Below are 25221 nucleotides of genomic sequence, written 5' to 3'. Positions count from 1 at the left end.
GAATCCCTTCTCCAGGGAATCTTCTTGACCCAGGGATCAAACCCCAATCTCCAGCATTGCAGACAGATTCTTTACTGTCTGACCTAAATCCCACTTCTGCTTTTTTTACTTACTGGTTGTATGATCTTTATACATAAATAAAGTGGCTGACTTTATTTTTCTGGGCTCCAAAATCATTGCAGATGGTGACTGCAGCTATGAAATTAAAAGATGCTTACTCCTTGGAAGGAAATTTATGACCAACCTTGACAGCATATTAAAAAGCAGAGACATTACTTTGCCAACAAAGGTCCATCTAGTCAAGGCTATGGTCTTTCCAGTGGTCATGTATGGATGTGAGAGTTGGACTATAAAGAAAGCTGAGTGGCAAAGAATTGATGCTTTTGAACTGTGGTGTTGGAGAAGACTCTTGAAAGTCCCTTGGACTGCAAGGAGATCCAACCAGTCCATCGTAAAGGAGATCAGTCCTGAATATTCAATGGAGGGACTGATGTTGAAGCTAAAACTCCAATACTTTGGCCACCTGATGTGAAGAGCTAACTCATTGGAAAAGACCCTGATGCTGGGAAAGATTGAGGGCAGGAGGACAAGAGGACGATAGAGGATAAGATGGTTGGATGGCATCACTGACTCAATGGACATGGGTTTGGGTGGACTCCGGGAGTTGGTGATGGACAGGGAGGCCTGGCGTGCTGTGGTTCATGGGGTCTCAAAGAGTCGGACACGACTGAGCGACTGAACTGAACTGAACTGCATGATCTTACGTCCTTTAACCCTCATTTTTTACCAAGTTTCAAATGGATGTACTGATAAAATTAAATTAGTCATGTTGTAGTGAAGACTGAGAGGCACTACCTGGCACATTGTAAGCATTTCTGTGTTCAATTTCCTTATGTATTAATATTACTTCTCAATTTTGAGGTTTGGCAATACAAACAAAGCCTTTAGATTAAACATTAGCTTCTGACCCTGAAATTCCACTTTTCAGAATTTAGTCTAAGGAAATAAGGCCACCCACAATGTTTTAGTTGCCAGGATATCTCAGAATTCCAGTCATTAATCTGAACATCAGCTGTAGGTGTGTGTTGAGTCTTGAAACTAGAGTGAGAAGGTACAAACTGAGTCTTACTTGCTGATAATTAATCTTTTAGTGGTTCTAAGTGAAATAAAGAATTAAAATATTTGATTATTGTATGAGAATAATATTATCCGGAATAGCAGTCTTGAAATTTAGAGGAAAAAATTTAGAAAATAATCTGCAGTTTGAAAGTTTTGCTGAAGCTTTGAGTTTGAGGGTTTTTTTTTTTTTTCTCATCTCCAGTGAAGAAACGCTTTTAGCTGACAATAGCTAATTAATAACAAGATTAGCTCCAGGGCAGTGTTTACTTGGCATGATTCCCTAAACTCCCTGCATTAAAATCTACTGGTTTGTTTGTTAAACAGGCAGATTTCTGTGTGCATTCTGGTCTGCTAAACAGAATCCCGGCAGAAGCTTCGAAATCTGCACATTTTAAAAGCACCCAGAGGTTAAACAAGCTAAAGCTTTGGTTCCAGTCCCCTTGGAGATGAAGGGCACCAGTCCACCTAGGAGAGGAGTTACGGATCTTCTCTGGTTGAAAGATTCAAAGTTGTGGCCTTATTATTTTGGAAAAACAGCAATAAAATAAATGACTTTTTAAAGGGAAATGGAAGAATACAGTCTTGATTGCACTTTTCTGACTTTAGAGGATTTTAAATATCGCCCTTTGTGTTCACATATGTTTCTGTACGTGTACATTTACAGGATTCTGTCGATGGGTTTTTCTTTAAAAGTAAAGAATGTATATATAAGCACGCCATCCTTTGAGGGGCACTTTCTTATAAACTCCTATATCCCTAACAAAAAATAACAGCTGTCCAGCCAAGCTCTGGCAAAGGGTTTCATCTTTCTCTCTCTGCTCTCTTCGTTGGTATAAGCATTAAATTTATTGTCACAGATGAGTGCAGTTGAAAGATTGGCTTTCAAAAGGCAAATAGGGTCCACTCCATGGCAAGCATTCTGCAGAGGAGGAAGAATTCCCTCTGAATTCTTTCTACACTGTAAATTGTTTCTCACTTAGGTTGTGTGAGATGACAATAAGGAATTTGATTATTCATTTTTAACTTCTATACTACCATTTCAAGCAATTCAGTTTAAAAAAATAAAAGAGCAACATCTTACCCACACTCTACAGTTATGGACCTACTAACATGAGGCGGGCATACTGTTTCAGAGACTCCCATATATAATGTCACGGGAACCAGGGGTTTAAGGATGGCAATGGTCAAAGAAAATGACTGAAAGAGAAGGAGGTAGCAGTTCCAGCTGATATGAAATTTCTTAGTTGGCCAAAGGAGTACAATGTGTGTGGGTATTCAATTCAAATGCGTTAAATATGTGTGCCTATCTTTGCGCAGTAGAATATGCATACATCTCATACTAATTATTAGACATACATGTTAAGAGAGATTTGCATTAATGACAAAAATTAAAATTTACTTTAATGCAAACCAGCGTTTTACGGATTGTTTTTTCTGTATTCCAGTATCCAAACTCTGAGTCTAATATGTAAAATCTGAAACCATGTACTGTTTGGTATCTTGGTCTGTCTGGCACCAGCATCAGCACCCTGATGCTAGGAAAAATTGAAGGCAAGAAGAGAAGAAGAGGGGAGAAGAGGAGGAGATTGTGTGACATCTCCCATCTGGTGGACTTGAATTTGAGCAAGCTTGGAAAAGACTCTGATGCTGGGAAGGATTGGGGGCAGGAGGAGAAAGGGACGACCGAGGATGAGATGGCTGGATGGCATCACGGACTTGATGGACATGAGTCTGAGTGAACTCCGGGAGATGGTGATGAACAGGGAGGCCTGGCGTGCTACGATTCATGGGGTCGCAAAGAGTCGGACACGACTGAGCAACTGAACTGAAGTGAACTGAGCTAGGAGATAGTGGAGGACAGGGAAGCCTGGTGTGCTGCAGCCCATGGGGTCAGAGAGAGCTGGATACGACTGAATGACTAAACAACAACTGGCACCAGCCAGTCCCACCCGTGCCAACCTAGCTCCCATTTTGCCTTTCACACACGAATTATCCACACATACACAGGCAAAGTCTTCTGATAAAATTTTCAGCAACTGAGACTTTCCCTCTCCACTCTAAGCTGTCATACCTAGATGCCCCAAGGCTGAGATTCCTTGTGCTTCGTAAAGCATTGTAAGCTACTACCCAGTGTCTGCCTGTCTATCACATAACAGAAGCGTCCTCGGAGCATGGAAGAGTGAGAAATTGTGGCAAGGGCTCATGGGGCTAGAAAGAAGAGAAGGACACCAGGAGACACCTTGGCATTTGGGGATCTTGGGACAAAGAGATGGGGGTGGGGGAGCCAGACTGGAGAAGCAAGGAAGGGACAGTCTATAGTGAGAGCTTAAAAATAATAGCCAAAGCTGCAGATGTGTATAGAACCCTTAGCACTATATATATTCAGAGACCATCATTTAGATAAGTGGGGAGGCTGCAGAGGGGCATTTATCACACGTTCTCACCCAACCTTCCCAGCATTATTTGAAAAGTTGTTGTCAACGTTTCCACTGCCTCAGTAACCTGCAGTTCTTATTTACAAATTTACAATTAAATGAATCTATTGTTCAATTTCCAATTTAAAGTTTTTTTTAAGACTTTGGCAAAAATCCCACTTTTTTTTTTTTTTACAAAGAGCAAAATAACTGTGGTTAGAGTTTGTCTTATTTTTAACTGAGAGAATTTTCTGTAGCTAGACATAAAATAGGAGCTGAAACAGGAGTAAGGAAATAGAAGGGATAGGCCGAAGGCATCTGACATAACCTCCACTGGGCTGCTGCTTAGCCTTCTCGCAGACCTGCCTCTCTCTGCTGCTGATGGAACTGAAGATATGCAGATACACTTTCGGTATCTAATATTCTACCTGGGTGGGAACTAAGTGTGCCGGCCTGCACTCTGCCTGGCTTTGCCCAGGCGTGGCAGATGCCTCTACCCTGCTGGGTCAGTACTGCCTAACAATTCAAGAAAGCTCCTGCGACATTCGCATGTCTGCACATAGAACAAGACACGATTACGTTATTCATTTGGAAACTCGATCTCACATCTCTAGTCTCCCTTTGAAGTTGCCTTTTCTGTTTATCTTCATTCCTCCAGCCACCAACTTTACTACGTCCTCAGTCCCCAAACAGCAGTTCTGTCTTGGGCTTCTCACTCTGCCCACTCTTTTGGATCCTTCTCTTCGCTTCCCATGGCTTCCGTTATGATCTTTCTAGCCAAAGCATCTTCACCTGTATCTTCTTCTTAGAGTTCCCTCCTGAGTTCTAGACCCTAATGTCAAACTGTACACTAGCCAACCCCTCTTGAATATCCAGCAGACATCTCCAACATCAATGTCAAAGATGGAACTCATTAATGTTTCCCTGCCCCACCCCCATCCCCCACCCCACCCCCAAAGGCTGCATTCCCCATCTCAGCACACAACACCATTGTTATTTTCCTGGATCAACAACCTGGAGGCCACTCTGGGCTTTTCATACTCATTCATACAAGTATCCTCTCCCTCTCATAGATCACATCAAAATAATTACTCAATCCAGTCATCCTAAAGAATTTCACCGTTCTTCACTCCCCCGCTTCCAGCCTAGTCCAGGCTAACAGCACCTCTTTCCTCTGTTAAAGAAACATAATGTTTCCATATTCCCTTGCATTCTCTTTAGTTCCCATTGGAAAAATACAGAGTGTTCTAAAAAGGTAAAACTCATGAAGTCAATTCACCATTAAAGTATGCTAATAATTTCCAGGGTTCATGGATTCAAATCTAAGAGTCTTAATGCTGCATGAAAGTCTGCTTATCCTTCTTGACTTAATAAAGAGCTATCCTTCTCTCTTTCTGTCAGCATTAGTTTCAATTTATTCTCCTTTACACACTTTAAAGTACCAAGTTCCAACTTATCTCAGAGAGGACCTTCATTCCAGGTGTTTGTTTCTTTTTTTTCCAGCTTGAACTCTTGCTTTGGCCTGGCCACTTCTTAGTATTAGTAATAATATTACTTTGTAAGATTGGCCTGGAACCATATTCAATATCTTATAATAACCTATAATAAAAAAAGAATCTGAAAAAGAATATATCCATAACTAATCACTTTGCTCTACACTTAAAATTAACACAAAATTGTAAATTAACTATACTTCATTTTTTTATGATTAAAAAAAAAGATTGACCTTCCCCTGCTTTCAAACAACTTAGATCCCTCTGGCAAGCATGGTTAGTTTCCCATAACAAATTCACTCAAATCATCTTTCATAATAACACAACCTAGATTGTGTTCTGTGTGGTAATGTGACCAGTTATTAGCTTCTGTTTAGAAGTAGTCATGTGACCTAGTGGTCCTGTGACCTAGTGGTCATTCTGGTCATTCTGACCATTAAGAGTTCATCAGAAGTCTCCTAAGGAGGCTTATATAAACAATTTGTTTAAGAGAAAATTGGTTGACACGTGTCTTTGCCTTTTGCACTTTGCCTTGGTCTTTCTTTTTTCTGCTTGTACTTGTGGATAATGTTGGGATATGAGGTGAAACCCAACATTTTAGGACCATGAGGACAAAACTCACATTATGATGGCGGGACAGGAAAATAAATGGAACTTGAGTACTTTCTGGTTTCTCTGGACTCTGATATATCAGAGCGGAAAACCTCTTATATTTTTAAGCTTACTGTCTTGTTCATTACTATCTACCTTGAATAATGCCAGACACAATGTAGAAACAATAACTATGGAGTGAATAGAGATGAAGACGAAAAATCAAGTGTAGCAGTTTCTGCGGGAGGTGGATATGAGCTCCTCCTAAACTCTATCTCTTCAGTCCTTTTAAAGGCATCAGTTCAGTTCAGTCACTCAGTCGTATCCGACTCTTTGCGACCCCATGAATCGCAGCACGCCAGGCCTCCCTGTCCATCACCAACTCCCGGAGTTCACTCAGACTCATGTCCATCGAGTCAGTGATGCCATCCAGCCATCTCATCCTCTGTCGTCCCCTTCTCCTCCTGCCCCCAATCCCTCCCAACATCAGTCTTTTCCAATGAGTCAACTCTTCGCATGAGGTGGCCAAAGTACTGGAGCTTCAGCTTTAGTATCATTCCTTCCAAAGAAATTCCAGGGTTGATCTCCTTCAGAATAGACTGGTTGGATCTCCTTGCAGTCCAAGGGACCCTCAAGAGTCTTCTCCAACACCACAGTTCAAAAGCATCAAATCTTCGGCGCTCAGCCTTCTTCACAGTCCAACTCTCACATCCATACATGACCACAGGAAAAACCATAGCCTTGACTAGATGGACCTTAGTCGGCAAAGTAATGTCTCTGCTTTTGAATATACTATCTAGGTTGGTCATAATAAAGTGTTCAAGATTCTATGGAACCTTAACTATAAACACTTGGATATGAATATCTAAATCTCACTGATCATCCATCTGATTTGAAACTGAAAAAGCTTGGTGAAAATGCAGACTTTTTACGGGTAGGGAAAGAAGTCATTAATATCAATGCTCAAATTAATTTATCAAGTCATCTATTTACAGTGCTCTCTTACACCTGGGGAGACTAGGACCAGGACCCTACATAAATGTTCCCGGGGAAAAGAAAGCAAATTGGAGATAATGAGAAAAGGGTGTCAAAATACAGTCTGAAATATTATGAAGTGCTCCTGTACCAATATCTGTGTTGGCCAAAAATAGAGACAGTTTCTAATTTCACACAGGACAGCTCTCCAAGGTTCAACGGGTATAATCTGTTATCTCCTTTCTATCTGAAGCATTGGCTCCACTGACACAGCCACCAAAGGAGTGATAGCATTTTTACCCACTGCTCAGTTCAGCTCAGTTGCTCAGTCACGTCCGACTCTTTGCAACCCCATGGACTACAGCACGCCAGGCCTCTCTGTCCACCACCAACAACTGGAGTTTACCCAAACTCATCTCCATTGAGTCGGTGATGCCATCCAACCATCTCGTCCTGTTGTCCCCTTCTCCTCCCACCTTCAATCTTTCCCAGCATCAGGGTCTTTTCCAATGAGTCAATTCTTTGCATCAGGCAGCCAAAGGATTGGAGTTTCAGCTTCAACATTAGTCCTTCCAATGAACACCCAGGACTCATCTCTTTTGGATGGACTGGTTGGATCTTCTCACAGTCCAAGGGACTCTCAAGAGTCTTCTTCAACTCGACAGTTCAAAAGCATCAATTCTTCAGCGCTCAGCCTTCAACTCACATCCATACACAACTACTGAATAAACCATAGCTTTGACTAGATGGAACTTTGTTGGCAAAGTAATGTCTCTGCTTTTTAATATGCTGTCTAGGTTGGTCATAGACTAACTGAGATCCAGTTAAAAACAGCTACAGGGACTTCTTGGGTGGTCCAGTGGTCAATACAGTGGGCTACCACTGCAGGGGGCCTGGGGCCAATCCCTGGTCAGGGAACTAAGACCACTCATGCTGTGCAGCATGTCCCCCTCTCCCCACCAAAAATGGCCACAGGATATACAGTATAGTGATTCAGAGTTGTAGTTGTGGTAGGAATTGTTGATGGGAATGAAAATAGTTTTTCTTCCAATTGCCAATCTAGGGTATCATCCATGGAAATAATGACAGATTGCCATACAGCACATAATTTACACCTGCTTAATATGCAAAATGGAGAAGGAAATGGCAAGCCACTCCAGTGTTCTTGCCTGGAGAATCCCAGGGACGGGGGAGCCTGGTGGGCTGCCGTCTATGGGGTCGCGCAGAGTCGAACACGACTGAAGCGACTTAGCAGCAGCAGCAGCAATATGCAAAATGGGCTTCCCACATGGTGCTGGTGGTAAAGAATCCTCCAGCCAATGCAGGAGACAGACATAAGAGATGCGAGTTTCATCCCTAGGCGGTGTTCTTCCCTCGGTCGGGAAGATCCCCTGGAGTAGTAAGTGGTAACCCACTCCAGTATGCCTGCCTGGAAAATTACATGGACGGTGCAGCCTGGCGGGCCACAGTCCATGGGGGGGGGGGGGTCACAAAGAGTCAGACACAGCTGAGTGCAGTATGCATAATTGTAAGTATAGGGCAGAAAAGGGAAAAAGATTAAAATAGTGTCTTCTGAGGGATGTTACTTAGCATGTGACTTTAAGAAGGAAAAACTGAAATTAATTGTCACAAAGTTAATTCTTAGTGTCTAGGAAAAAAAATTGAATGCTTATTGAACTTCCTCAAAAACAGTCACTGAAAAAGTAGACAAGTAGAGAGCCAATCAAAAGTTTTGACAAACAACAAAAAAAAGAAAAAGTAGACAAGTAACAAGGAGACAGAATACAGAGAGAAAAGAAACAGGTAGAGAGTTTTCTAGCTCTTGGATGTTGAGTCTACTTTTTAAAAAATTCTAACTATGTAAGGAATAAAGAATTTTTTTTTTTGCCAGTGGCTAAAAAGTACAATATAATGAAAAGTAAATCAGAAATGCTGACAGCTGACACATTATCACTTTAGGTGTTATACGTGAGCCAAAGTAAATAAAATATAGGTTAATTGGGATTACAGTTTTCAAAAGTACTTTTGTTTGGATTTAAGAAGTGAAGAATCTCTGAATTCAGACAATTAAATTAAAATGATAGGCTTTTTCTTTTTTATTTGTTCTTTATAATGAAAGAAATTTCACTAGTGGTCTTCCTTTCCTGAAGAGCTACAGCGGTTATCTTAGCATGTTAAGCACTGTGGTCTGTGAGTAAAAAAAAAAAAAAAAAAAGACATGTGGAAACCTCTGTTAACAATCGAAGTACTGTTTGCAGCAAAGGGACAAGCTTCAACAAGACAAGCTAGGTATGGCATTTATCTTCCTTTCGGAGGAAAATAAACAGTTTGGATTGATTAAAGAAAGAGATTGAAAATGTATTGAAAGACAAATGGAAGACCAAATAAAAATGTGATAAACACTCGTCCTTTGTTTGGGGAGATACACTTTATATCTTCCATCAGAAAAAATGCGGCTCAAAATCTAGCCCCCCTGCAAGCCACAGTAGGTGTTAAGGATTGCTGAAAAGCCAATTCCAGGGGAAATCTGCCGTGCTTCGCTCCTGAAAATGTTTGAAAAAGAGTAAAAAGCCCTGAGGCCTGGCTAGCAGGTGTGTGACCACCTTCTCATCACAAGAGAGACAGGAGAAGAAAGAGTCTCTTTCAAATTTGTTGCAAAATGATCTTTCTATCCTACCACCCTAAATATACATGGTTGATGATGACTTCAAAGTGGGGTCTCTGCAGCCAAAGACAATACTGATTGATTGAGTCATTCGCAATTTAGTGGCTGATAAATTGCCTTCACGTGCATTGCGATGTCTGAGGCCCAATGTAAGATTTATCGGCATGGGCACGATATTTTGAAAAGACTAATTCAGGAAAAATTGCAGCCTAAAAAATGCCTTTTTTTAAAAAAACTGAAGTTCCAATGAAAGATTGATGATGCATGTAGGACAAGCTTCCGACTCGAGCAAGAGAGTACAGGCTCCCCTGCAGTCACTCTGAGTCAGTCACCTCGGGCAGGCGTTGTGCACACATCATCCAAGCAGTGAAGGGAATAAAGAAAAAAGGGTTGACCGGATGAACATTGCTTTCTCCACTTCCTCACACTTTCTCCCCAGGTCTATACTGGGCATGAAATCAGGGATCCAAGATCACCTTCTTGGGTACTAAGCCTGGTTGCCAACAGCCACCTCAGGCATACACTTTCTCTTTGACTATAACATGGTCAGAGGGTAACAAAATTAAGATGTGGTTGCAGTCCTGGGAGAGAAGGGTGGCCAAAGTCCTTTCTCCTTCCTGGCCTTCATCATCTTCTCCCAGGAGAGTCACAGGCAAGTGAAACGATGAGGTCATGGGGTTTTAGGTTGGGCATCAACCCTCAACAATGATGCCAAGTACAGCAGAAGCATCGTAATTATTAGTCTAGTCTATGAGGCATTTCCTGCTTCCTTGAGCCACACTTGGTCATTCCCTGATAATTACGGCCTCAGGACTTTATATCTACTTTTATTGCAACACTTAATGAGTTGAAGTTGAATGATTTATTTATATGTCCACTTCTTCACTGCCCTATGACGTGTTAAATTATGAGTCCTCCACAGCACAGCTAATATCTTATAGGTCCTGTCTCTTCTCTCGGGCCCATCCCTCTCTCCCTCTGTCCCCGAACCTGCAAGTGTCTAGCACTTGCTGCTGCTGCTGCTAAGTCGCTTCAGTCGTGTCTGACTCTGTGTGACCCCAGAGACGGCAGCCCACTTACGTGGCACTTAATAGACAGTCGTAAAACATTCACTTGTTGAACAAGTAAATGGACAATTTGCAGATCTGAGCCAACACAGTGAATGGAGAAAAGTTTCTAAAGAGAATATCAAAAATGACCCTGTCATCTTTTCATCCCCAAGTACTGAACTATATTAACTTTGAAGTCAGAAAATAAAGGAACTTGTATGAAAAAATATGGAACATTTCACGGGCATGTGGTTACATAGGTAGGCATTTTCCTCCAGGTATGTTATTTTGAGTCTAACAATGCCAATAGCATTGTTCTGAATGAAATGAAATATTACACTTCTGTTTGTGAAACCGTTTCCCACTGGATATTTGAGCAGATGAGTACACTGCGAAACGTGTATGTAACAGCAGGTCCAAACCAGGAGCAAACATTGCACCTGAGATCCAGGGTGCAGTAAGTGCAGCTAGGGAGGAAACAAACAAAAAGCCAGCAAAAGAGGGAAGGTCCTTAATAAACGAAAGAAGGGGGACTCACAGGTGGTTTAAAGCGAAATCACACTCCTCCAGGGAAGTGGGTACCTGAGTGTGTCCTCTGTCATTTTGCTTGGAACTTGGGAGGATAACTCTCAGTCCTGCTTAACTAAACTGCTGCTCCTCTCCTAGCCCTTCCAAAATCAGGTATACCCTCACATCTGGGGACTAGCAGCTTAGAGGAACATGATAGAAAGGTGGTGTTGCTCGGAGGAGAAGCCAGAATCCAGCATCAGGGGGATGAGCCTGAGCTGGGCTGGGGGATAGGAGGGGAGAGTGAGCCTGAGAAGGAGTGGGCTCCCAGGGCCCAGGGAAGAGTGGGTGTGATGCTCGCCCATGGTGGTCCCTGCATGTACAAAGGCAAGACCCCCACACTCCCTTCTAAGTGGATTGCAGAATCACATTCATATTGCTTCCTCTCACTTCCTCTCCTTTTAACAACTGATATGTCAGCAGACATTTTACCTTTAAAACCTGTTGCAGAGGCACTAAAGAAGGAAAGTAAACATTCACCTGTGCCTTCCCTCCTGTGTTTTTTGGTGCTGCCAATCTGAAGGAGAGGTGAGAGAATAGCAGAGGGGAGTAACGCAGAGGCCTTCCTAATAGCAATTCACAGAGGAGATTCTAGAGAATTCCAAGCCTGATAGAGAAAAATAAAAGAACACTTGCGGAGTAAAGGTGGCCCCAAAGATGAGATGTTTTCTTAAAGATTTTTTTAATGTGGACCATTTTTAAAGTCTTTATTGAATTTGTTACAATATCGCACCTGTTTTATGTTTTGGTTTTTTTATGCCAGGAGGCATGTAGGATCTTAGCTCCCCCACCAGGGATCAAACCCACATCCTCTTCGAAAAATTGACCACTAGACCACCGGGTAAGTCCCCCAAAGATGGCATTTTTATAAGCAACAGCCTGAGTGCATGAAAGACAACCTATGGATGTCTCCTTTAATTGTCTTTGTGTATATCAGGGAAGAAAGACTGGGATGGGGTAGAGGGTGAACAAGGGGTGTTGGCAATTCCTGTTCCCATGTCATTGGAGAGACTTAACAGTCATTCATTAGTTTCAAATGTTAAATATAGTTCATTTTGTTTTTAAAAAAATAGTCAAAATTCTAAGTTTCTTATAATCAAATGTACCCATTTGGACAAAAATACATCTTTTTCTCGCTTTAGCATAAATAAATTTATAGATTGTTTCACTGGAAATAAAACTATTCGAGAAAAAATTACAGATAAAGCACTCCGTCTCTGGTTGTGGCATTTAATTTTGAAGCCTCTTAGCAGAGATCAGATGCTTTCTTTCTTCTAGTTTATCTAACTCTTATTCATCCCTAGAGAATGTTAATGGCTATATTTTTATATGCCAATTTGCCTCCTGCTGAAAATTGTCTTCTAATCCTCTTTAAAAATTCTCCTATTCTAAACAACCTCTGGAGGAATTTATTGTCTGAACAGAGGTGTTCTTGCTTTGATTTACACAAATCACTGTGCAATGTCAACAAATGCTTGGCTGAAGACTTGGCTTGCACAAATTTGCATGGAAATTATAAATACCATCTACCTAACGTTCCAAAGGAACTGACATGTCCTGCTGTGGCATTTCCTCCTACATTTCATCTTGGTTCTTTTGTAAATGAAATGAAATGAATGAAAATCATTTCATTCTAAGTGTGTACCTACAGTGTTTTAGGTATTTTAATATTTGAATGATAGCACACTTGTGTCCACTTTGTTCTCCCTTGTTCTAAAGATTAATGTGTAGTCATTTTGATTAATGTGTAGCAGTATAAATAACATGAACTATCAAACAAAAATGGGCTTCCCTGGTGGCTCAGCAGTAAACAATCTGCCTGCAAAGCAGGAGACACGGGTTTGATCCCTGAGTCAGGAAGATTTTTTGGAGGAGAGCACAGCAACCCACTCCAGAGCCTGGAATGGGAAATAAACCTCTACCAGTAAAACAATCTATAAATTAATATATCCTAAAATAAGCAAAGAGTTGGACACGACTGAGCTACTGAACTGAACTGAACTGACTGAAATAAGAAAAAGATGTATTTGGTCCAAATGGGCATATATGATTCTTGCCTGGAGAACCCCATGGACGGAGGAGCCTGGCAGGCTATAGTCCACAGGGTTGCAAAGAGTCAGACATGATTGAATTGACTGAGCATGCACACACACGTGCATCAAACAAAAATAAAGGTTCTTATAACAGTTTCTTTACAATCAGTTGTTCGGTATTAGACCATCTGAATGTTTTATCTGAACTTTCCGTTATCATTTTAATTCTAGGGTTTTTGTTTTTGTTCAATAAATACTTATTAAGCAAGTTCTATACTCAAGTTTACAATGGTAATTATTTCAGAGAGAAGGAAAAAAACTTAACACATCATTCCTATTTCTAAAAAGCTTTAAACACCATCTTGAACACTTGGCTGTCAGGGTCTCTCTGAGCATCACCAGTGGCCCAAAGACAAAAAGCTGCTCTTGAGGAAGTTGGGTGAAACTAAAGACCTCACTTCCATACACACTGCTTTGATGTGTCCTGGGGACACACTTCCTTGCTGGGGGCTTGGAAAAAGTAATCCCTTGCTGGATAGCTACAGCCCAGCTACAGTTCTCTTTCTAAGGAAGAAGATGAGAACAGATGTGTGTGATGAACTAAACATTTTGGCCACAAGCATCTTTAAAAAGAAACTCTTAATTGTGGCTTGTGCTCTAGCACACATTCTTCTAAACAAGATTTAGAAATGGCTTTGCTCTTGAGGAAATCTCTCCCAGTTGTAAAGAAATAAGCCTAGAGAAGAGAAATAAATGATAAGTTTATTTCTTATTGGCTGAACTCTAGATAACTCCCCCCGCCACCCCATTTGGAAGGACAGATAAAAGTCCAATAGGTTATATATGCCTATTAATTTTTTACATAAGCAACACTTACTAGCCCTCATTTATGTGATCTGAAAATTCTCTGGGTGCAATTAATTAAAAATAAGATCAAAGTTATATATTCCCTTTGATGTCCTGTTTATATAATTTATTTCTGTCAGTAGAAAGTAATCACAATGTCACGTGTACCATCTGAATACAGGCACGTCCTTTCTGACACTGTTGTTTTAATTTCTTAGCTTTTCCTCCTGAAGGGTATGTTCTGTGATGTGACATTTTGTCTATTCTCACTGCTTCCTTTTCTACAGACAGACTTGGTGGTCTTTCTAACTGTTTAAGTGTTCTGGCTTATTTTTACTTTATTGACATAACTTCTCCAGACTTCACATTGTTCCCTTGAAGCTCTGAGATCTTGAGTCTATTCTTAGGTAAATAGCACAGTAAAGAATATTGTGGTAATATCTTTAAATGTGCTTAAATTGCAATCCTAATGCTTATTACCTATATTCACTCCCTATATCATGTCTTGGCATTTTCACAGGATAAAGTTGCACATTTAAAAAGCTAGTTAGACATATTATTGAGTATTTGGAAGCCAGTTATTTTTTATTCAAGCAGTTGCCTGCCAAAAAGTTAATAACCTATCAAATGTTCTGAAAATAACCAACTGTGAGTTATCAGCAAAACTCTGCTCTTTTAGTGCATCTGCATAAAATTGATTTCGGGTTCGGCCCTGCCATGAGATAGTTCTATCATTTGAGTCAAGTCTCTTATTTTTTCTGAATACCTGTTAAGTGAAAGTTAAGTCACTCAGTTGTTCCGACTCTTTGCGACCCTGTGGACTGTAGCCCACCAGGCTCCTGGCTCCTCCATCCATGGGATTCTCCAGGCAAGAATACTGGAGTAGGTTGCCATTTCCTTCTCTAGAGGATCTTCCCGACCCAGGGATTGAACCCAGGTCTCCCACATTAGAGGCAGACACTTTAACCTCTGAGCCACCAGGGACTGCTACATCCTAGCAAATGGAAATAGTGCCTTTCCACCCTGCCTCATCAGGTGGTTAGAAATTTTTTAAAATCAAGGTTATTTCAAAGGCAGAATCATAAGCATCATCATTCCTCAAAATGATTTCAATTTATTGACGTATATGAAAGAATATCAAGAATTAACAGAAGAGTTAACACCAAGAGATCACACCAATAACTGCTGGTAAAAATTCTGACTTCAATCTAAGGATTAGGAAAATCATATTAAGACATTTTTTCCTCTAAGGCAGAGAAACCGGAATATCTCTATATTAGTAAGAAACAGGACTCAGAATGAAAAAAATAAATTTTTCTAAAACTATCACTCATTTTTAATTTGACCTTTTTTCATTAAAAATCAGGTAAGATTTAAAATCATTAAATAAATTAAAATTGATTTTGAAATGGGAATCTATACTAAGAGAATATAAGGACAACATTAGTTATTTATTAGTTAGGTACAGGCTGTCTTGCTGTAACAGAGACCTCGGATACAACAGTTTAAATAAGATAGCTTATTTCTTACACAGTAATAGTCCAGAGATGGGCAGACAGTCCAGCCTGGCAAGACAGCTGAGCTTATATATTCATTCAGGGATTCATGGTTCTTCCATCCTGATGCTCTGCCAAACTTTTTGGTCTCAGAATTGCTTTACATTTTTGAAAATTACTCAGGACTCCAAAGAACTTTTGTTTGTAAATATTATACCTATAAGTGTTTATTGTATTCAAAATGAAACCAAGTTTAATTAACTCATTAATTTCTCATTAACTAAGAAATAATTCTTATAAAAATAAGACCATATTAGTTTTCAGTTTCTACTATAATAAATCACCACAAATATAGGGACTTAATACAGCATTATTTATCCATGGTTCTGGAAGTTAAAAATCTAAAGTCAAGGTCTTGGCAGGGCGGCTTACTTCTGGAAGCTTCAGAAAAGAATCCATCTTCTTATCTTTTGCAACTTCCGAAAGTTGCCTACATTATGTGGATACTGGCCTCTTCCTTAATCTTCAAAGTATATGACTCCAGACTCCAGTTCTTTCATTACATCTTCTTTTTCTGCTTCTGACACTTCTGCCTCCCTCTTGTAAGGATCCTAGTGACTTCATTGTGCCCACCTACTTAATCCATAACATTGTCAGAAAGAAAAACATCAATAGAGTATACTAACGCATATATATGGAATTTAGAAAGATGGTAACGATAACTCTCGTTATCATTAGGCGAGACAGCAAAAGAGACACAGATGTATAGAACAGTCTTTTGGACTCTGTGGGAGAGGGCAAGGGTGGGATGATTTGGGAGAATGGCATTAAAACATGCATAATATCATATGTGAAATAAATCACCAGTCCAGGTTTGATGCATGATACAGGATGCTCGGAGCTGGTGCACTGGGATGACCCAGAGGGATGGTATGGGGAGGGAGGTGGGAGGGGCATTCAGGATGGGGAACATGTGTACACCCATGGTGGATTCATGTTGATGTATGGCAAAACCAATACAATATTGTAAAGTAATTAGCCTCCAATTAAAATAAATAAATTTATATTTTAAAAAATCCACAACATCTCCCCACCTTCTTAATATCTTCACAGTCCCTTTTACCATATAAAGGAACATATTCACAGATTCTGCCCACTAGGATGTGGCTATCTTTGGGGGGTAGGAGTTGTCATTATTCAGCCTACCCCCTGCCCACACACACAAGCCATTAATTTTAACATAAATAACTGTATCTTCCAAAACTAAAACTGAAGTTTAGCCAGAAGAGTGACATTGTTTTACATTTTGCAGATCTCTTCACTGACTTGATAACTAGAAGACAGCTGGATTATCATATCTGCTTCTGCACTCAATCTATTCTGATGTGTTATTTTGGTTGAAGTATAAGAAAAATAAAAGGGCTTTGCAGGTGGTGCTAGTGGTAAAGAACCCGCCTGCCAGTGCAAGAGAAACAAGAGACTTGGGTTTGATCCCTAGGTCAGGAAGATTCCCTGGAGGAGGGCATGGCAACTCACTCTAGTATTCTTGCCTGGAGAATTTCATGGACAGAGGAGCCTGGTGGGCTACAGTCCATGGGGTCCCAGTCTGACATGACTGAAGCAACTTAGCACGCACCCATAAAGAAGCAAATTTATCTTCACACAGTCACATACTTGCAAAAAGGAGGGGTATTTTAAATGACCTCTCAGATAATTGTGGATATGTTGATTTCACACTCCACCACAACTTGACAAGCGGCAGTTTTTTAAAGGTTGGCTGCAATGTAGAACCTGAAACTTTTAATGAAGTTTTCACATCCCACCATGTGGAAACTCATGTGACACTTTGAACTCTCTTGCAACATCATATCGTCATTATTTGGAAAATACTGATTCGCTAGATTATGCCTATCTTTTGATTATTAGAACATTTTATGACACAATATTTTAAAACATTTAGTATATCACCACTAATCTCATTAGAGAAGTCTTTAAACCTTGGGAAGCTATTAAGCTCCCAGCGGAAGACACAAGCTCTCCAATTCTAATTTTTGTTTTTCTTTAAATCTTGAATCTTATCTGTGGCAACACGTATTGCCACTTGTTTTCCTTGAAGCACTAGGCTTCCTTTGTTCATTTTCAAGAAAATGTCTTCCAAGGACCCACGTCTGAATAACTGGGGTTTGTCTGTGAGCTGTTCTTCAAGTAAAAAATGGTGTGACATTTTAAAAAATACTGAGTGAGCAGTCCAGTCCTCAACTCAAACAGCTGCACGAGGGCCTCCCTTCCGGACAAGCATCACCCCTGCGCGTGTACAGCTGTCACACGGATATTTCTTGGTTCTTTACGCCTGCTACTGAAAAGTCATTTAACAATAATGATCACTGTGGGTGCTTCATCAGGGATATTTTTAAATGAGCCTGCCATTTTTTTCTTCTGTGAGGGTATGGCAGCAGGCATGCCAGGACCACTTGTTTTACTACCACTTTGGTTCACACCAAGGCGTTGGCCTTTCTATCCATCATGGCTTTAGTATCATCAGCGCCAAAGTCAACTCAGTCAGGAAGGCAAAAAACATCCCAATATTATTATTGAAATCTGTTCTGACAAAGCAGACCCACTGAAAGTGTTTCCAGGACCCCTAGAGGTCTGGGGATAGCAGATTCAGAGCAACTGCCTTAGGGTGTTACCTTTTTGCCTGCCTCTAAATCAATGCCACAATCCAGCTTTTTAGGAAGGAAGAGCAGAAGTGGAGAGCAAGCGATTTCTTCTCAGAGAAGTGACAGAGCAGTGATGCACACTTCATTAGTGGAGACTTTGACCACACCATACTGCTAGGGACGATGGGAAATGTAGCCTCCAGCTAAGCAACCCTGGGTTTAGCAAAAGCCAGATCACTATCAAGGGGAGAATGCTATTAAGGAGACAAGGAATTTTCTGCTATGTGAATCCCATCACATTGTATTGTTCAAGTTGCCATACAATTAGCTTTCTACATATTCATTTTTGCTCATGTGTATCTTAAAAAAAAATAAGTTTTCTAAGTAATTCTTCTTGGGAGTTAGGTTTTCCTGCTGCTGCTGCTGCTGCTACGCCACTTCAGTCGTGTCCAATTCTGTGCAACCAAACATCCATAAAAATGGTGCAAATCTGAGATTAAAAATAGTAATATTAATCCAATTGAGGCATTCTTAGAACTAGGACAAGTCCTTAACAGTTATTCTGAGGTGGAAATAAGATAATAGTGGTAGTGAAGCATAATTTTCTGTAGATGGAACAGGGCTGAAATAAATATAAGAATACTTAAATTTCTTTATTTTTTAAAGAAAAAAATGAAATATCTATGTATTTCTTTCTTATCCCATACCCTTTTCAAGACAAGAGCATTTGTAGTAATGAAAGAAACATGAGCTTTATGTATATTCAGTTCAGTTCAGTTCACTCACTCAGTCATGTCCGACTCTTTGTGACCCCATGGACTGCAACATGCCAGGCTTTCCTGTCCGTCACCAACTCCCGGAGCTTACTTAAACTACTCAAACTCATATCCATCAAGTCGGTGATGCCAAAAACCATCTTATCCTTTGTCATCCCTTTCTCATCTCGCCTTCAATCTTTCCCAGCATCAGGGTCTTTTCCAAGGAGTTAGTTCTTCGCATCAGGTGGCCAGAGTATTGGAGTCTCAGCTTCAACATCAGTCCTTCCAATGAATATTCAGGACTGATTTCTTTTAGGATTGACTGGTTGGATCTCCTTGCAGTCCAAGGGCCTCTCAAGAGTCTTCTCCAACACCACAGTTCAAGGGCATCAATTCTTTAGTGCTCAGTTTTCTTTATAGTCCAGCTCTCATATCCATACATGACTACTGGAAAAACCATAGCTTTGGCTACACAGACCTTCTTTGGCCAAGTAATGTCTGTTTTTTACTATGCTGTGTAGGTTGGTCATAGCTTTTTTTCAAGGAGCAAGCGTTTTTAATTTCATGGCTGCAGTCACCATCTGCAGTGATTTTGGAGCGTCAAAAAGTAAAGTCTGACACTGTTTGCCCATCTATTTGCCATGAAGTGATGGGACCAAATGCCATGGTCTTAGTTTTCTGAATGTTGAGTTTTAAGCTAATTTTTTCACACTCCTTTTCACCTTCATCAAGAGGCTCTTTAGTTCTTCACTTTCTGTCATAAGGGTGGTGTCATCTGCATATCTGAGGTTATTGATATTTCTCCTGGCAATCTTGATTCCAGCTTATGCTTCCTCCAGCCCAGCATTTCTCATGATGTACTTTGCATATAAGTTAAATAAGCAGGGTGACAATATACAGCCTTGATGTACTACCTTCCCGATTTGGAACCAGTCTGTTGTTCCATGCCCAGTTCTAACTGTTGCTTCTTAACCTGCATACAGATTTTCAGGAGACAGGTCAAGTGGACTGGTATTCCCATCTCTTTAAGAATTTTCCACAGTTTGCTGTGATCCACACAGTCAAAGTCTTTGGCTTAGTCAATAAAGCAGAAGTAGATGTTTTTCTGGAACTCTCTTGCTTTTTTCAATCTTGGCAATTTAATCTCTGGCTCTCTGCCTTTTCTAAATCCAGCTTGAAAATCTGGAAGTTCACAGTTCATGTACTGTCGAAGACAGCCCCACCACACCCATTAACAGACTATTGGATTAAAAATTGACTGAGCATGGCCCTGCCCATCAGAACAAAACCCAGTTTCCCACTCAGTCAGTCTCTCCCGTCAGGAAGTTTCCATGAGCTTCTTATTCTCATCCATCAGCAGGCAGACAGAATGAAAACCACAATCACAGAAAACTAATCAAACTGATCACATGGATGACAGTCTTCTCTAACTCAATGAAACTATGAGCCATGCCGTGTAGGGCCACTCAAGATGGATGGGTCATGGTGGAGAGTTCTGACAAAATGTGGTCCACTGGAGAAGGGAATGGCAAACCACTTCAGTATTCTTGCCTGGAGAACCCTATGAACAGTATGAAAAGGCAAAAAGACAGGCCACTGAAAGATGTACTCCCCAGGCCGGTAAGTGCCCAATATGCTGCTGGAGATCAGTGGAGAAATAACTCCAGAAAGAATGAAGAGACAGAGCCAAAGCAAAAACAATACCCAGGTGTGGATGTGACCAGTGATGGAAGTAAAGTCCAATGCTGTAAAGAGCAATATTGCATAGGAACCTGGAACGTTAGGTCCATGAATCAAGGCAAATTGGAAGTGGTCAAACAGGAGATGGCAAGAGTGAACATTGACATTTTAGGAATCAGTGAACTAAAATGGACTGGAATGGGTGAATGTAACACAGATGACCATTATATCTACTACTGTGGGCAAGAATCCCTCAGAAGAAATGGAGGAGCTCTCATAGTCAGCATAGAATCCAGCAAAAGAAATGCAGTACTTTGATGCACTCTCAAAATCGACAGAATGATCTCTATTCGTTTCCAAGGCAAACCATTCAATATCATAGCAATCCAAGTCTATGCCCCAATCACTGCTGAAGAAGCTAAGTTGAACGGGGCTATGAAGACCTACAAGATCTTCTAGAACTAACACCCAAAACAGATGTCCTTTTCATTATAGGGGGCTGGAATGCACAAGTAGGAAGTCAAGAAATATCTGAAATGACAGGCAAATTTGGCCTTGGATTACAAAATGAAGCAGGGCAAAGGTTAACAGAACTTTGTCAAGAGAATGCACTGGTCATAGCAAACACCCTTTTCCAACAACACAAGAGAAGACTCTACACATGGACATCACCAGATGTCCAATGTGTTCAGTGTTGACCAATACTGAAATCAGTTGAATCACATTCTTTGCAACCAAAGATGGGGAGAAGCTCTATACAGTCAACAAAAACAAGACCAGGAGCTGACTGTGGCTCAGATCATTAACTCCTTATTGCCAAATTCAGACTTAAATTGAAGAAAGTAGGGAAAACCTCAAGACCATTCAGGTATGACCTAAATAAAATTCCTTATGATTATACAGTGGAAGTGACAAATAGATTCAAGGGACTAGATCTGATAGACAGAGTGCCTGATGTACTATGGATGGAGGTTCATGACACTGTACAGGAGGCAGTGATCAAGACCATCTCCAAGAAAAAGAAATGCAAAAAGGAAAAATGGTTGTCTGAGGAGGCCTTACAAATAGCTGAGAAAAGAAGAGAAGTGAAAGGCAAAGGAGAAAAGGAAAGATACACCCATTTGAATGCAGAGTTCCAAAGAACAGCAAGGAGAAGTAAGAAAGCCTTCCTCAGTGATCAATGCAAAGAAATAGAGGAAAACAATAGCATGGGAATGACTAAAGAGCTCTTCAAGAACATTAGAGATACCAAGGGAACATTCATGCAAAGATGGGCACAATAAAGGACAGAAATGGTGTGGACCTAACAGAAGCAGAATATATTAAGAAGAGGTGGCAAGAATACACAGAAGAACTGTACAAAAAAGATCTTCATGATCCAGATAACCATGATGGTGTGATCACTCACCTAGAGCCAGACATCCTGGAATGCAAAGTCAAGTGGGCCTTAGGAAGCATCACTAGGAACAAAGCTAGTGGAGGTGATGGAATTCCAGTTGAGCTATTTCAAATCCTAAAAGATGATGCTGTGAAAGTGCTGCACTCAATATGCCAGCAAATCTGGAAAACTCAGCCATGGGCACGGGAGTGGAAAAGGTCAGTTTTCATCCAATCCCAAAGAAAGGCAATGTCAAAGAATGTTCAGACTAGTGCACAATGCACTCATCTCATATGCTAGTAAAGGAATGCTCAAAATTCTCCAAGCCAGTCTTCAACAGTAGGTAAACTGTGAACCTCCAGATGTTTATTTACATAGAGAAAGAAAAGAAAGTTCTTTTCTCAGGTTCCACATTTGAAAAGGGTGACAAATAATACCTATCTCACCTGATATTGTGATGGATTAAATGAGAACCTGTGTCAACAAAACTACGATGCAAACCACTAGGCAAGTAATTAATTTTCCTGGTGGAGCCAAAGCTGCTGCTACTGAATTATCTGGAGTTTTTTTAGTTCTGTCACTGCTCTTCAATGATTGAAGTCAATGCACAACAGGAGTTAGCGTCTTAAATATGCCCAGATAATTAGGTTAAAGAGACACTTTCCAAGGTCAAATGTCCTAGACCAGAGGGTAGACTACATCCCTGATTGGTTTGAATCCAGTGCTTCTATAATGTGCTTTAATCGCCTCTGCCCATATAAGGAAATGGATATTTTAAGTCATATGCGTTAATCCACCCAGCCCTCTCTCTGCAGGGATGAGAAATCAAGACAGTGGACAAAGCCAGAAAACAACCTGTGAGAAGGGGTCTTGCCAAGAGCTCAGGAACAGTCTCTCTGTGGAAGTAAATGCTAGTCAGTTACTTATCAGGGTGGGTGTGTGCTTCTCCCCAGCAGCTAAGGAGCTGGCCTGGGGGTGGGTTGGGGGAGTGTGCTTACTTAACAGATCCTTATCAATCCCTGAGGCCCAAACTTTGCCTTTTGTTAATGTAAACAGAGAAAATATCTACCACCTGCTCAATAATTTCCACACAATGTGAACCTTTGGGGACAAAGATGAATTTCTTTTCAATTGCTTGCAGAGTCTGTGAACTGATCAATGAAAGACTGAATGCTTAGATTGTGTAAGAGAAATAGGGTTTCTAATGAACTTGGAGGTGGGGTTTGAGGCCTCTTCCTTTTAGGACTGTGGGCAGGGCAGGGGCAGAATGCAAAGGAAGACCTGTCATTCCCTGGGCTATGCTGAGGATCTGGGAAGGCGCGGCCATCCTGGAGCCCCAGGGCTACCACAAGCGCACCAAGCACATCAAAAGGAAGCTGGAACTTGAGAGACGGAGCACTAACCAGACCGTGATGCTGCTGAAAACAAACGCGATAAGTTCGGTTTAGCCCTGACAGTGTCTTCAGGATGAATAAACAGACCAGGGAGTTCGGGTAGCCATTCATACTAATCATGAAGAACTGGATACAGTGACTACATCTTGTATGCTACATTTTTAAAAAATCTGCACCAGCAACACCACGGCTCAAAAGATTTCTAAAAGGAACAAAGCAAACTTAGACAGGAAAACGGCTATTTATTCCTCTTGATTTATGTGTGATGACATGGAATGGCGCATACAGTTCAGTTCAGTCGCTCAGTCTTGTCCGACCTTGGCGACCCCATGAACTGGAAATTGAATACATAAATGCTTACAATGTGCCAGGTAGTGCCTCTCAGTCTTCACTACAACATGACTAGTTTAATTTTATCAGTACATCCATTTTAAAGTTGGTAAAAAATGAGGGTTAAAGGACATAAAATCATGCAGTTCAGTTCAGTTCAGTCACTCAGTCGTGTCTGACTCTTTGCAACCCCATGAACCGCAGCACGTCAGGCCTCCCTGTCCATCACCAACTCCTAGAGTTCACTCAGACTTATGTCCATCGAGTCAGTGATGCCATCCAGCCATCTCATCCTCTGTCGTCCCCTTCTCCTCCTGCCCCCAATCCCTCCCAGCATCAGAATCTTTTCCAATGAGGCAACTCTTCGCATGAGGTGGCCAAAGGACTAGAGTTTCAGCTTTAGCATCATTCCTTCCAAAGAAATCCCAGGGTTGATCTCCTTCAGAATGGACCGGTTGGATCTCCTTGCAGTCCAAGGGACTCTCAAGAGTCTTCTCCAACACCACAGTTCAAAAGCATCAATTCTTCAGTGCTCAGCTTTCTTCACAGTCCAACTCTCACATAGACACACATAAATACAGGGGCAACCCCAGTTCATCTTTGCAGTGCCCACATTCATAGAGGCAGCAACCACCACTGCTCAGAGCCCCTGGGGAATCCACGTGTACTGGCGGTTGGGCATACTCAGGATGGTTGGAGGACTGGGTAATAAGAGGACCTTGGCAAACTATCCACTGAGAGTTCCTTAAAAATCTTGAAGCATGCCACAACGGCCAAAGGATAGCTGGTATTGTCTTAAGTCGCTATTGCAATAATGATACTACTCATCATACCATAATTCAGTAAATAAAAATAAACAGGTTGTAAAATCAGAGTTTATGGAAGCACAAATGGGGAACCAGAGCATCTTAGGAAAGCATAAATAATTCAGAAGTGGTTACTACTTAAATTTTTTTTGCAAAGTTTTAAGGGACGGTCATATTTCATAATAATTACAGATCTCAGTGTTGATTTACTTTTTCTAGTACTGTTCTGTCCCCTTCTACTCTATTTGGAGAATACATGGAGTCTATTTTAAAACACTACAACTGAATAGAAGATACTTCCCCTCTGCCCAGGTTGAAAATTGTCAAACATTTCCCTCCATTGTTTGCTTTAAAAAACACTCTCATTCAGATAGAAAACTAAAGATTAAACAACAATTCTAAACCTTCCAGACATGCATCGATTTGTAGTAATTGTCTTGCTTCTTTCTTTTTCCTAAACAGTTATATTTTCTGGACATGTGAATCCTACAGTTTCTTTCCATTCTTCTCACAGGTGTTCATTTCTCTGATTAGAGATCAGAATGCTTATTTCATTCAGCCCAGTGTTGTTAAATTATTGGTACTCAGGAGAATATTATTCCCAAGTCATGCAGAGAGAGTACTTGCTTTTTTTCCCATACCTGAAATGGAAATCACATAGTTTAAATGAAATTTTCAACAAGATTAGTGATTAAGTCAACATGTAATTATTTGGGATTTCAAAACTTTTTTCTGTTCTTTGTAAAAAATCTACAAATGAAAAGTTGTGAAGAAGCTGAAATCAGCCAGACATCTCACTTCCTCATGCCGGCCAAAGGAGTCCACTCTATTTCCGGGTCTCCTGGACTCCTTGTAGGAAAGCTCCACCATCTTCATGTCTGTAGACTGTCCCACTGCTATACCCCCACTTGGAATATAGTAAACACCCAATTAATGTTGGCGGTTACTATTATAATGATTAGGATCA

The 25221-nt window shown here is 40.8% G+C and overlaps 1 long non-coding RNA gene across 1 annotated transcript; it reads right to left on the bottom strand.

The window, feature by feature from the left end:
- Positions 1–5910: 5910 nt before the first annotated feature.
- On the bottom strand, positions 5911–23664 carry LOC120865750. Its single transcript, XR_005721494.1, has 3 exons — positions 23436–23664; positions 6313–6321; positions 5911–5931 (listed from the first exon to the last, which is right to left on the bottom strand). It is a non-coding gene; the product is annotated as an uncharacterized LOC120865750 (long non-coding RNA).
- Positions 23665–25221: the final 1557 nt, after the last annotated feature.

Source organism: Oryx dammah, unplaced genomic scaffold (genome assembly GCF_014754425.2).
Source record: "Oryx dammah isolate SB20612 unplaced genomic scaffold, SCBI_Odam_1.1 HiC_scaffold_7, whole genome shotgun sequence".
In the NCBI taxonomy this organism is placed as follows: domain Eukaryota; kingdom Metazoa; phylum Chordata; class Mammalia; order Artiodactyla; family Bovidae; genus Oryx; species Oryx dammah.
Note: the sequence above shows the minus strand (reverse complement) of the source record. Positions and strands in the feature narration are given on the sequence as shown.